Source organism: Mus caroli, unplaced genomic scaffold (genome assembly GCF_978045245.1).
Source record: "Mus caroli unplaced genomic scaffold, Mus_caroli_1 scaffold_33, whole genome shotgun sequence".
In the NCBI taxonomy this organism is placed as follows: domain Eukaryota; kingdom Metazoa; phylum Chordata; class Mammalia; order Rodentia; family Muridae; genus Mus; species Mus caroli.
Genome location: NW_028227288.1, coordinates 2,801,297 through 2,815,334, shown reverse-complemented (window position 1 = coordinate 2,815,334; position 14,038 = coordinate 2,801,297).

The window sequence follows — 14,038 nt, the reverse complement described above, 5'->3', positions numbered from 1 at the left end:
AAATACTGGGCTACATCTATATTGCTTCATTTCTCTTTCTCTTTTCTTTCTTTCAGATAAGGAGGTCCGTCAGCCAATTCCTCCTGCCTTTCTGTTTTTCATAACCCACACACACAATGCAGGCTACATCCATAGTGGGGAACAATCATGGAGGAAGAGGTAGGCTTTGCATTGGGTAGCATTGTCTGAGCGATATGTTAGTGGACCAGAGAGTTTGGATATCAAGCCGTATAATGTTTCTTTTTTTCTTTTTTTTTTTAAGATTTATTTATTTATTACATGTAAGTACACTGTGGCTGTCTTCAGACACACCAGAAGAGGGAGGCAGATCTTGTTAAGGATGGTTGTGAGCCACCATGTGGTTGCTGGGATTTGAACTAAGGACCTTTGGAAGAGCAGTCGGGTGCTCTTACCTGCTGAGCCATCTCACCAGCCCTAATGTTTCTTAAAATATAGAAAAGTTCTAACAAAGTGATCTTTAACTTTTTTTTTCTCCTTCGGCTATGTACAATGAATTGTTTTGCTTGCTTGCTTGACTTTGTACAATGAATTGTTTTGCTTGCTTGCTTGACTTCATTTGGTTTGACATGGTTTCCCTTTGTACCCGTGCAGACTGCCCTTTGAGAATAAAATGGGAGGCCAGAACCAAAGTCTTTTGGATAAAGCACCACAATGGACTACGCACTAGCACTAACCCGTTTGGCTGCCTTCCTTCCCAAGGCACAGATTTTTCCCAGCATGGGAAAGACCGACCTCCCTCCCTCCCTCCCTCCCTCCCTCCCTCCCTCCCTCCCTCCCTCCCTCCCTCCCTTTTGACCCAGTTTCACTCTTCCACCATACACTCAATAAAATAAAATAAAGTAAAATAAAATAAATAAAAGAATGAATGACGTTTCCAGTTATTTATTTGTCTAAGCTACCTAAATTCCCCTTCTACACCTCCCCCTACTCCCCACCCCAAGCCGCCATCTCCTCGTGGGGGTAGGGACCTGCACATCTGTGTCTTTCTCTCTGAACTCTTTGTTTTCTGGTCCACGTTGCTCCAGAGGAATGTAGCCCTTTGGAAATGGTAATGGAGTTGATAACACACCCTATCAGAAAGAGGAAGGCCCATTCACTCACTCATTCTCACCCAGCCCTGTTCTGCTACTTCTAAGGACAGAATCTTCTGGACAGTATTTACATGGCTTGCTATTTCTAAATTTTGGTTTTGGTTTTGGTGTTTTTGGTTTTGTTTTGTTTTTTTGTTTGTTTTTTTTCTTTTTCTTTTTTTCAAGACAGGATTTCTCTGTGTAGCCCTGGCTGTCCTGGAACTCACTCTGTAGACCAGGCTGAACTCAAACTCAGAAATCCGCCTGCCTGCCTCTGCCTCCCAAGTGCTGAGATTAAAGGTGTGTGCCCACCCACCACTGCCTGGCTCTATTTTTTTTTAAACATTATGTATGTATGTATGTATGTATGTATGTATGTATGTATGTATGTACGTACGCATGCATGCATGCAGGCATTGTTTCAGACACACACCAGAATAATACATGGGATCCCACGACAGATGGTTGTTAGCCACCACATGATTGTTGGAAATTGAACTCAGGAAGGACCTCTGGAAGAGAGGACAGTGCTCTTAACCACTGAGCCAGCTCTCCAAATAAAATTTGTGGAGAAATTGAGCATCTTAAAACCTTAGGCATCCTTCCTCCTCTCCACGTGGCCTCTCTCCCTCTTTCTACCTTCTCTCTTTCCCTCTGCCTTTGTACAATAAAGCTGTAAAACAACAACAACCTCTAGGCATGTGTGTCCCCTCTTTATGTATGTATGTGTGTATGTATGTATGTATGTATGTATGTACTTACTTACTTACTTACTTTCTTACTTGTTCCGACACCAGTCAGGTGTGGTGCTTCATGCCTTTAATCCCAACACTTGGGAGGCAGAGGCAAAAAAAAAAAAAGAAAAAAAAAACCCCAAACCAAACCAAACCAAACCAAAACAACAACAACAACTACAACAAAAAACATCAAACAAAGTTTGGGTCTTAGTGAAGTAAGCAAGGCACAACCTGCAGGCAGGCAGGACTGATGAATTTGTACGTCTTACCCCTTCAGAGTTTACCAGAGGCTTAAAGGACTGAGTTTTTGGGACTGCCCTGAGACAATATATATCTTCCTTCCTTCCTTCCTTCCTTCCTTCCTTCCTTCCTTCCTTCCTTCCTTCCATTTATTTATTTATTTATTTATTTATTTATTTATTTATTTATTTATTTAAAGTACCCTGTAGCTGACTTAAGATGTACCAGAAGAGGGTGTCAGATCTCATTACAGGTGATTGGTAGTTGAACTCAGGGCCTTTGGAAAATCACTGTTTTACCTGCTGAGCCATTTCTCTCACCAACCTAGTTCTGTCTTTCTGTCTTTCTGTCTTTCTGTCTTTCTGTCTGTCTGTCTGTCTGTCTGTCTGTCTGTCTGTCTCTCTGTCTGTCTCTCTGTCTCTCTGTCTTTCTCTCTTCCTTCATCCTGGCATCAATCAACACAGACTGTTTTGTGAGGTAAACTTAATAAACTTCTAGCTCCTCTCTTGTTCTCTTACTTCTTTCTCTCTTGCTACTTCTCTACTCTCTCTGCCTCTACTAAAAATGAAGAAGAAGAAGAAGAAGAAGAAGAAGAAGAAGAAGAAGAAGAAGAAGAAGAAGAAGAAGAGGAAGAAGAGGAGGAGGAGGAGGAGGAGGAGGAGGAGGAGGAGGAGGAGGAGGAGGAGGAGGAAAAGAAACCTCTAGCTCATGCAAGGGGGATGTAGGAAGGACACCACCTTCTTTCTTTCTTTCTTTCTTTCTTTCTTTCTTTCTTTCTTTCTTTCTTTCTTTCTTTCTCTCTCTCTCTCTCTCTCTCTCTCTCTCTCTCTCTCTCTCTCTCTCTTTCTTTCTTTCTTTCTTTCTTCCAAAAATACTCAGGGACATCACACTCCCTGTAGCCAGGGATGAGTCTCAGGGAATGTATGTGAGCTTGCTTTGTTTTGTGGGGCCAAACTTGACAGACATTTCTTTTGGCTTTGTGTGTTTTGCCAGCCAGCTCTCTTGCTCTGCTCACTCACTCACTCACTCACTCACTAACTAGCTTGTTTGCTGTGGTTGCCATTTCTATCTATCTCTGCACAGGGTTCCAAGACTGCCCTTTGGGAATCAAATGGGAGAGCAGAACTAAAGGCTTTTTGATAAAGCACCTAGAGTGCACACCAGCACCTTTGGACTGACTGGCTGCCTTCCCCCTCCCCCTCCTCCCCCTTCTTCAGATTCATTTATTATAGGTAAGTACACTGTAGCAGTTTTCAGACACACCAGAAGAGGGCACCAGATCTCATTGTGGGTGGTTGTGAACCACTATGTGGTTGCTGGGATTTGAACTCATGATCTTCAGAAGAGCAGTCAGGGCTCTTAACCGCTGAGCCTCCAGCCTCCTGCATTCCTTCTTAAAGCATGAATGATCCCAGCATGGGAAGACGGTCTGCCCTCCCTCCCTCCCTCCCTCCCTCCCTCCCTCCCTCCCTCCCTCCCTTTTGAGCCATTTTCCCTCTTTCACCATACGCTCAATAAAAGAAGTAAATGAATGAAGTCTCCAGCTATTTGTTCGAGATATCTAAATTCTCTCACAACACCTCCCCCTCCCCCTCACTGCCTTCTCTCCCTATGTTTGGGTGGGGCTGGGGGAGGGGTGGGGTGGGGGGAAGGGATCTGCAAGTCGTCCCTGCAGGTTTGTGAACTATTGGCGATGGTCTGGTTCTCTGAACTGCTGAGCCATGTCTATCCAGAGGCTGGCTGGCTAGTTTTCTGCCTCAAGTCCCTGAGTGATGATTTCAGTGTGAATTCTCTGAACTCACTGTCCTTTCAGGTCCACATTTGCTCTGGCAACCGACTGAACCAAACAATAGGCTCACACTGAGATCTTTGGAAATGGTAATGGAGTTGATAACACACCCCAACAGAAAGAGGAAGCCTCCGCTCACTAGAAGACTTTCACTAGAAGCCTCACCCTGCCAGCAATTTAGGAATTGGTAAGGCCAATCTGGACAATATTTAAATGATTTCTACTTCATGTTTAATGCTTAATAAAATAAAACGTGTGTGAAGGTCTGAAGAGCGTTGACTGTTCTTCCAGAGTTCCTGAGTTCAATTCCCACAAACCACATGGTGACTTTGGAATCCGATGCACACTTCTGGTGTGTGTTGGAAGACAGCTGCAGTGTACTCATATAAATAAAAAAATAAATAAAACCTTCAAAAATAAAATAAAACAAAGCTTGTGAAGAAATTGAGCATCTTAATTTTATTTTATTGTATTGTATTTCACACACACACAGTATTTTATATATATATATATATATATATATATATATATATATATATATATATATAATCAACTGGCACAGAAACGCACATTACCTAAGTTAGCTGGGAGTGGTTGGATTGGATATGCAGAGAAGGAAGGAACATTTGCAGTTTTGCTGTTGCTCTTTTTTTTGGGGGGGGGTGGGCTGTTTAAATAGTACAGCAGAGCAGTGGTGGCACATGCCTTTGGGAGCACTTTGGAGGCAGAGGCAGGCAGATTTCTGAATTGGAGGCCAGCCTGGTCTACAGAGTGAGTTCCAGGACAGCCCGGGCTACACAGAGAAACCCTGTCTGGAAAAACCAACCAACAAACAAACAAACAATCCCAAGCAAAACCCAATCCAAACTTCACAAAAGGGAGGGACACTATAACAAATTACAATTGCTTGTATATATAGAAAAAAATTTCCTCCCACCCCCCCCAAATAACCCTGGTTCAATTAAATACGAAACTAACTAAGTAATCTCACACATACAAACATACATACATAAAACAAATAATGATAACTACGTGGCATGGAACTGCTTACACAGTTTGGATGCCACCTCCATCACATGCCTGCAGAAATTATTGAGTGGCCGGCCTGGTCTGTCTTGTATGTTTTTGCACCATGTACAGAGACTTTGTCTCTCATAAATAAATGAATACAGAGAAAGATATTCATTGATCTATACATGCCTGTGCGATGGCTCAGAGGGCAAAGCTGCTGTCTGTTAAGGTATAGGTAAAAGAGTAAGGCCTAGATGGAATGTTAAGGACTGAGGAAACTATTAAGGCCTAGATGGAATGTGAAGGCCTACTTCAGATTAGATAAGGGCTAGGTAACCTCTTACCTGGCTAGCCTGCCATTCTGCTGTTACTGCCAGAATTGATTACATATTCTCCTTGGATGTGTCCTCAGAAACCAATCAAGATAGAAGCAAATCGAACTGCTTCCTTTGTTCTATAGTTATCTGCAATAGGCTTGGACTCAAACTGACCACCCAGCAGCATTTCCTACACCCGCACATGTGTATACTTTTCTGGCATTTGCTCCTAGAACCTGCACTGGGGATGGAACCCCCGCCCTGCCCCAACACAAGAGAGACACCCAAACCACCGATTCAGTGCACAGACTACTTAGAATCAGACTTCTATTTTGAGTAGGGTGTGAGTGAGTAAAGTGTAAGTTCCCAAGGCCTCCCTGGGAACTGACATCTTACTTGGAAGAAAGAGACTTGTACGTGGGCAACTGACTTTCTGGTTTGCAATTTAAGACATGAATGTCACACTATTGATGGCCAAGACACTGGATGTCCTGATTTTATTAGTGTGTGTGTGTGTGTGTGTGTGTGTGTGTGTGTGTGTGTGTGTGACTCCATGGCCAAGCTAGCCCCCCCCTCCCAGATGTGTGTTTCTTATTTATTTATTTATTTATTTATTTATTTATTTATTTATTTCTTGGGCCTGTGCTTGTGTATGACCTCGGCAACACTTCCTGAAAACCAAACCAAGCTAAACTAAAGCAAACAACTATGAGCCGGGCGTGGTGGCGCACGCCTTTAATCCCAGCACTCGGGAGGCAGAGGCAGGTGGATTTCTGAGTTCGAGGCCAGCCTGGTCTACAGAGTGAGTTCCAGGATCAGCCAGGGCTATACAGAGAAACCCTGTCTCGAAAAACCAAAAAAAAAAAAAAAAAAAAAAAAAAAAAAAAACAACTATGGCTGTCTGCCTGCCTGCCTGCCTACACAGAGAAATGATATCTCCAATCAAGTAACACTAACTCCTAAAGACGCCTGTTTCTCTTTTTCTTTTTTTTCTTTCTTTTTTTCTTCTGCTCCCTCTCTCTGTTCCCCCCTCTCCCTTTCTTCCTTCCTTCCTTCCTTCCTTCTTTCCTTCCTTCCTTCCTTCCTTCCTTCCTTCCTTCCTTCCTTCCTTCCTTCCTTCCTTCCTTCCTTTCTTTTCTTTTTTTTTCTTTCTTTTCTTTTTTTTTTCTTTCTTAAATTTATTCTTTTCATACATAGTTTCTTAGTGTAAGCAGCCCTGGCTGTCTTGAAGACACTTTGTAGGCCTCAATCCAGTAAGAGCCTGCCTCTGCTTTTCAAATGCTGGCATGAAAGTTGTATACCACTATGACCGGCTACGATTCTTATCTTCTTTTTTTTTTTTTGGTTTTTCGAGACAGAGTTTCTCTGTGTAGCCCTGGCTGTCCTGGAACTCACTTTGTAGACCAGGCTGGCCTCGAACTCAGAAATCTGCCTGCCTTTGCCTCCCAAGTGCTGGGATTAAAGGCGTGCGCCACCACCGCCCGGCGATTCTTATCTTCTTATTTTTGTTCCCTCTCCCCTCTTCCTTTTTATGATTTTTGCTTTTGACAGGCAGTGGTTGTGGCAGTGCTGGCAGAGGGAGGTGGATCACTGTAACTTTGCAGCTAGCTTATTCTACAGTCTGAGTTACACAAAAGGGGTTTCAGAATGACTGGTTATATTTTTCATTTATTATGCATTTTAATTATAATTTAATTAAACCAAAAGAATTTAGACTGACCAATTCAGAGTCTGGCATTTAAAAGTATAACAAAAGACAGTATGAGGCTGTCTGTGGATGGTCAAGGGTTCTGGCTGCTTTAGGGAGCCTCCTCACCTTTCTGCACATGCAAACTAGGCCACCTAGAGGCTGGACACAAAAGCTACCTTGAGCATTAGGTCACGTGACAGTCAGCCACCTCCATCTTTATGAGGATAGATGTCAGTCAGAGGACAAGATGGCTGCCACCCACTTGTCACCTTCCATATGCAGGCACACCACCTCCCTTCTGTTTTTGGATAAAAGACACATAACAATTTTTATTATTTACAGTAAGCCTTAAATAACACTCTGACAGCTGTGCAGATTTCTACTTGCTATGTGATTTGAATTTCCTTTTTTTGTTTTTTTTCTTTTAATTAATTTTCAGGAACTGCATGGTGGATTCACCTAGGTTCTGGTGCCTTCTTCTGTCATGCAGTCATCTAGGCAGCAGATAGAGCACATACACACACACATACTTTGAAAACTAATAGTAATAATAACAAACAAACAAATAAAAGAAAAGAAGGTTAAAAAAAAAAAAAGATTCTAGCTTCTGCCTGGATGTGTAGGTGGCAGAAGCAGGCAGAGAGGACCTCTGTGAGTTTGAGGCTACCCAAGCCTACAGAGCAAGTTCCAGGCAGGGATGCCAGGGCTACATCAAGAGAAACCCTATCTTGGGGCAAAAGAAAACAAAAGCAGAAAAGGTTCTGGCTTTTATTTTCAGACGTATGATTCTTCTAGCAGTATTGACTATCGAACTTTGATCATGAAGGCACATTCGATTTTATGACACAGTTTGTGTGTGTGTGTGTGTGTGTGTGTGTGTGTGCAATATTTCTGCTGTAATTGTGGTTACATGCCATCTAGTGGTTTATGTTTGATTTCTGTAATCTTTTTTTCTAATTCTTTTTAATTGTAATTGTAATTTTAATTTAATTTAATTTAATTTTATTTTTTGTTTTACGAAACAGGGTTTCTCTGTATAGCCCTGGCTGTCCTGGAACTCACTTTGCAGACTAGGCTGACCTCGAACCCAGAAATCTTCCCATCTCTGCCTCCGGAGTGCTGGGATTAAAGGTATGTGCCACCAGTCCCGGCTATTTTTTAATTTTTAAATTTTATTTATTTAATATAGCTTTGTTTTTTCATGATGCACTTTCTCTCTGTAACCCTGGCTGTCCTGGAACTCACTCTGTAGACCATGATGGCCTTGAACATATTAATCTGTCTGCCTCTGCTTCCCAAATGCTGGGATTAAAAGCACCACTGCCCAGACTAAGTTTTTTTTTTTTTTAAATCTCTCTCTCTCTCTCTCTCTCTCTCTCTCTCTCTCTCTCTCTTTCTTTCTATTATTTTTTTCTTTTTACTGAGATACGGTTTCTCTGTGTAGCCCTAGCTGACTTGACACTAACTCTGTAACCCAGGGTGACCTTGAACACAGAAATCTGCCCGAGGTTAAAGGTATGTTCCACAATTGCCTCAGGTCTACTCTAATTCTATTTGAAAAAATTATGTGTGTATGTATGATTATATGTATGTATGTATGTATGTATGTATAGAAGTAATATTAATCCATTAATATCTCTTTTTCCTAAAATTCATGTCATTCCAGGTCCACAAAGTGAGTTCCAGGACTACACAGAGAAACCCTTTTTCAAAATAAAAAAAAAAAAATCTCAGATAGGGATTCATTGTGTAGCCCTGGCTGACTTGGAAGTCACTCCTTAAGCCAGGGTGACCTTGAATGTAGAAATCTGCCTGAGGCTAAAGGTGTGGTCCACAATTGCCTCAGGTCTACTGTAATTCTCTCTTTAAGAAAACAAGGGGTGGAGGGTATGGGGGACTTTTGGGATAGCATTGGAAATGTAATTGAGGAAAATACATAATAAAAAATATTTTTTAAAAAACATGTGTATTTATGTATAGAAGTAATATTAATCCATTAATATCTCTTTTTCCTAAACTTCATGTCATTCCTCCTTATCTTTCTCTCTCACTCCATGTTTGTGTGCATGTGTGTATGTGTGTTAGTCCTGGGTACACAGATTAAGAAATCATATTTCCAAGGATTTTTAGAAATAAACAAGGAAGCCAGGTGTGCTGGAACACCCCTTTAATCCCAGCACTTGGGAGGCAGAGGCAGGCAGATTTCTAAGTTCAAGTCCAGCCTGGTCCACAAAGTGAGTTCCAGGACAGCCAAGGCTACACAGAGAAAACCTGTCTCAAAAAAAAAAAAAAAAAAAAAAATCAAACACACAAACAAACAAACAAAGAAATAAACAAGAAATCCTAACCCTGACCACCAATAAAAAGGCTGTGGAAACTCTTTCATGTCCCTCTCCCCCACAGGTAAGTATGTACCTGCTTGTAAATTAATACTCCATGTGTGTGTATAGGATTCCATGGCCAGCTAGTACCAGCCCCAGATTTGTGTTTCAGAGATCTTTACTTATTTATTTTCCATGTACACCTCCAGGGAAACAACATAAAATCAAATCAGCTAACAAACAAACAGAAAAATGTAAAAGAATGGACTCATCTGGCATTTAAAAGTAATAGACTTCCGGGCAGTGTTGGGGCACACCTTTAATCCTACCACATTGGAGGCAGAGGCTGGCAGATTTGTGCATGCCAGGCCATCCTGGTCTACAGAGTGAGTTCCAAGACACCCAGGGCTACACAGAGAAACACTGTCTTGAAAGACCCCCACATCCTAAAAATAATAAAGAAGTAATAGACAAAAAGCAAGAGAAAAACATGTGTGCCAAGGCTGCTGGTGACTTTTCAGTGAATCCTCACCCTTCTGCACTGGATTCTGTTAAGTTCTATTCCACTAGTAGCTCCATGTTTGTGTGCATGTGTGTGTGTGTGTGTTAGTCTTGGGTACACAGATTAAAGAAATCATATTTCCAAGGAATATTTTTTCCTGGAAATATGATTTTTTCAAGTAATATTTTTCCAAATAATATTTTTTTAAATATTTTCTTTCTTTCTTTCTCTCTTTCTTCTTCTTTCTTTCTTTCTTTCTTTCTTTCTTTCTTTCTTTCTTTCTTTCTTTCTTTCTTTCTTTCTTTCTTTCTTTCTTTCTTTCTCTCCAAACTTCACACTATAACAAATTACAATTGCTTGTATATATAGAAAAAAATTTCCTCCCCCCCCTAATAACCCTGGTTCAATTAAATACGAAACTAACTAAGTAATCACACACACACATACATACATACATACATACATACATACATACATACATACATACATAAAACAAATAATGATAACTAAGTGGCATGGAACTGCTCACACAGTTTGGATGCCACTTGCCCACCCTACCTCCATCACATGCCTGCAGAAATTATTGAGTGGCCGGCCTGGTCTGTCTTGTATGTTTTTGCACCATGTACAGAGACTTTGTCTCTCATAAATAAATGAATACAGAGAAAGATATTCATTGATCTATACATGCCTGTGCTCAGAGGGCAAAGCTGCTGGCTGTTAAGGTATAGGTAAAAGAATAAGGCCTAGATGGAATGTGAAGGCCTACTTCAGATTAGATAAGGGCTAGGTAACCTCTTACCTGGCTAGCCTGCCATTTTGTGCTGTTAACTACTATTATAAGGACACTTTCTCACAGCTTGTTTCTGCTGTTACTGCCAGAATTGATTACATATTCTCCTTGGATGTGTCCTCAGAAACCAATCAAGATAGAAGCCAATCAAACTGCTTCCTTTGTTCTATAGTTATCTGCAATAGGCTTGGACTCAAACTGACCACCCAGCAGCATTTCCTACACCCGCACATGTGTATACTTTTCTGGCATTTGCTCCTAGAACCTGCACTGGGGATGGAACCCCCGCCCTGCCCTAACACAAGAGAGACACCCACACCACCGATTCAGTGCACAGACTACTTAGAATCAGACTTCTATTTTGAGTAGGGTGTGAGTGAGTAAAGTTTAAGTTCCCAAGGCCTCCCTGGGAACTGACATCTTACTTGGAAGAAAGAGACTTGTAGGTGGGCAACTGACTTTCTGGTTTGCAAGTTAAGACATGAATGTCACACTATTGATGGCCAAGACACTGGATGTCCTGATTTTATTAGTGTGTGTGTGTGTGTGTGTGTGTGTGTGTGTGTGTGTGACTCCATGGCCAAGCTAGCCCCCCTCCCCCCAGATGTGTGTTTCTTATTTATTTATTTATTTCTTGGGCCTGTGCTTGTGTATGACCTCGGCAACACTTCCTGAAAACCAAACCAAGCTAAACTAAAGCAAACAACTATGGCTGTCTGCCTGCCTGCCTGCCTACACAGAGAAATGATATCTCCAATCAAGTAACACTACCTCCTAAGTCTGCCTGTTTCTCTTTTTCTTTTTTTCTTTCTTTTTTCTTCTGCCCCCTCTCTCTGTTCCCCCCTCTCCCTTCCTTCCTTCCTTCCTTCCTTCCTTCCTTTCTTTCTTTCTTTCTTTCTTTCTTTCTTTCTTTCTTTCTTTTCTTTTTTTTTTCTTTCTTAAATTTATTCTTTTCATATATAGTTTCTTAGTGTAAGCAGCCCTGGCTGTCTTGAAGACACTTTGTAGGCCTCAATCCAGTAAGAGCCTGCCTCTGCTTTTCAAATGCTGGCATGAAAGTTGTATACCACTATGACCGGCTACGATTCTTATCTTCTTATTTTTGTTCCCTCTCCCCTCTTCCTTTTTATGATTTTTGCTTTTGACAGGCAGTGGTTGTGGCAGTGCTGGCAGAGGGAGGTGGATCACTGTAACTTTGCAGCTAGCTTATTCTACAGTCTGAGTTACACAAAAGGAGTTTCAGAATGACTGGTTATATTTTTCATTTATTATGCATTTTAATTATAATTTAATTAAACCAAAAGAATTTAGACTGACCAATTCAGAGTCTGGCAATTAAAAGTATAACAAAAGACAGTATGAGGCTGTCTGTGGATGGTCAAGAGTTCTGGCTGCTTTAGGGAGCCTCCTCACCTTTCTGCACATGCAAACTAGGCCACCTAGAGGCTGGACACAAAAGCTACCTTGAGCATTAGGTCACGTGACAGTCAGCCACCTCCATCTTTATGAGGATAGATGTCAGTCAGAGGACAAGAGGGCTGCCACCCACTTGTCACCTTCCATATGCAGGCACACCACCTCCCTTCTGTTTTTGGATAAAAGACACATAACAATTTTTATTATTTACAGTAAGCCTTAAATGGCACTCTGACAGCTGTGCAGATTTCTACTTGCTATGTGATTTGAATTTCCTTTCTTTTTTTTAATTAATTTTCCTTGCTATGTGATTTGAATTTCCTTTTTTTTTTTTTTCTTTTAATTAATTTTCAGGAACTGCATGGTGGATTCACCTAGGTTCTGGTGCCTTCTTCTGTCATGCAGTCATCTAGGCAGCAGATAGAGCACATACACACACACTTACATTGAAAACTAATAGTAATGATAACAAACAAACAAATAAATGAAAAGAAGGTTAAAAAAAAAAAAAAGAGAGATTCTAGCTTCTGCCTGGATGTGTAGGTGGCAGAAGCAGGCAGAGAGGACTCTGTGAGTTTGAGGCTACCCAAGCCTACAGAGCAAGTTCCAGGCAGGGATGCCAGGGCTACATCAAGAGAAACCTATCTTGGGGCAAAAGAAAACAAAAGCAGAAAAGGTTCTGGCTTTTATTTTCAGACATATGATTCTTCTAGCAGTATTGACTATTGAACTTTGATCATGAAGGCACATTTGATTTTATGACAGAGTTTGTGTGTGTGTGTGTGTGTGTGTGTGTGCAATATTTCTGCTGTAATTGTGGTTACATGCCATCTAGTGGTTTATGTTTGATTTCTGTAATCTTTTTTTCTAATTCTTTTTAATTGTAATTGTAATTGTAATTTTAATTTAATTTAATTTTATTTTTTGTTTTACGAAACAGGGTTTCTCTGTATAGCCCTGGCTGTCCTGGAACTCACTTTGCAGACCAGGCTGATCTTGAACCCAGAAATCTTCCCATCTCTGCCTCCGGAGTGCTGGGATTAAAGGTATGTGCCACCAGTCCCGGCTATTTTTTAATTTTTAAATTTTATTTATTTAATATAGCTTTGTTTTTTCATGATGCACTTTCTCTCTGTAACCCTGGCTGTCCTGGAACTCACTCTGTAGACCATGATGGCCTTGAACATATTAATCTGTCTGCCTCTGCTTCCCAAATGCTGGGATTAAAAGCACCACTGCCCAGACTAAGTTTTTTTTTTTTAAATCTCTCTCTCTCTCTCTCTCTCTCTCTCTCTCTCTCTCTTTCTTTCTATTATTTTTTTCTTTTTACTGAGATACGGTTTCTCTGTGTAGCCCTAGCTGACTTGACACTAACTCTGTAACCCAGGGTGACCTTGAACACAGAAATCTGCCCGAGGTTAAAGGTATGTTCCACAATTGCCTCAGGTCTACTCTAATTCTATTTGAAAAAATTATGTGTGTATGTATAATTATATGTATGTATGTATGTATAGAAGTAATATTAATCCATTAATATCTCTTTTTTTTTTTTTTTTTTTTTTTTGGTTTTTACGAGACAGGGTTTCTCTGTATAGCCCTGGCTGTCCTGGAGCTCACTTTGTAGACCAGGCTGGCCTCGAACTCAGAAATCCGCCTGCCTCTGCCTCCCGAGTGCTGGGATTAAAGGCATGCGCCACCACGCCCGGCCATTAATATCTCTTTTTCCTAAAATTCATGTCATTCCATGTCCACAAAGTGAGTTCCAGGACTACACAGAGAAACCCTGTTTCAAAATAATAAATAAATAAATAAATAAATAAATAAATAAATAAATAAATAAATATAGAAAGAAAGAAAGAAAGAAAGAAAGAAAGAAAGAAAGAAAGAAAGAAAGAAAGAAAGAAAGAAAGAGAGAGAGGAATCCTAACCATTACCACCATCACCTCCAATACAAAGGCTGTGGAAATTGTTTCATGTCCCTCTCCCCCACAGGTGAGGATATAGCTGCTTGTAAATTAATACTCCATGACTCCATGTGTGTGTTATTGATTCCATGACCAGCTATTACCAGCCCCAGATCTGTGTTTCAGAGATCTTTACTTATTTATTATTCGGGCCTGAGCTTGTGTAG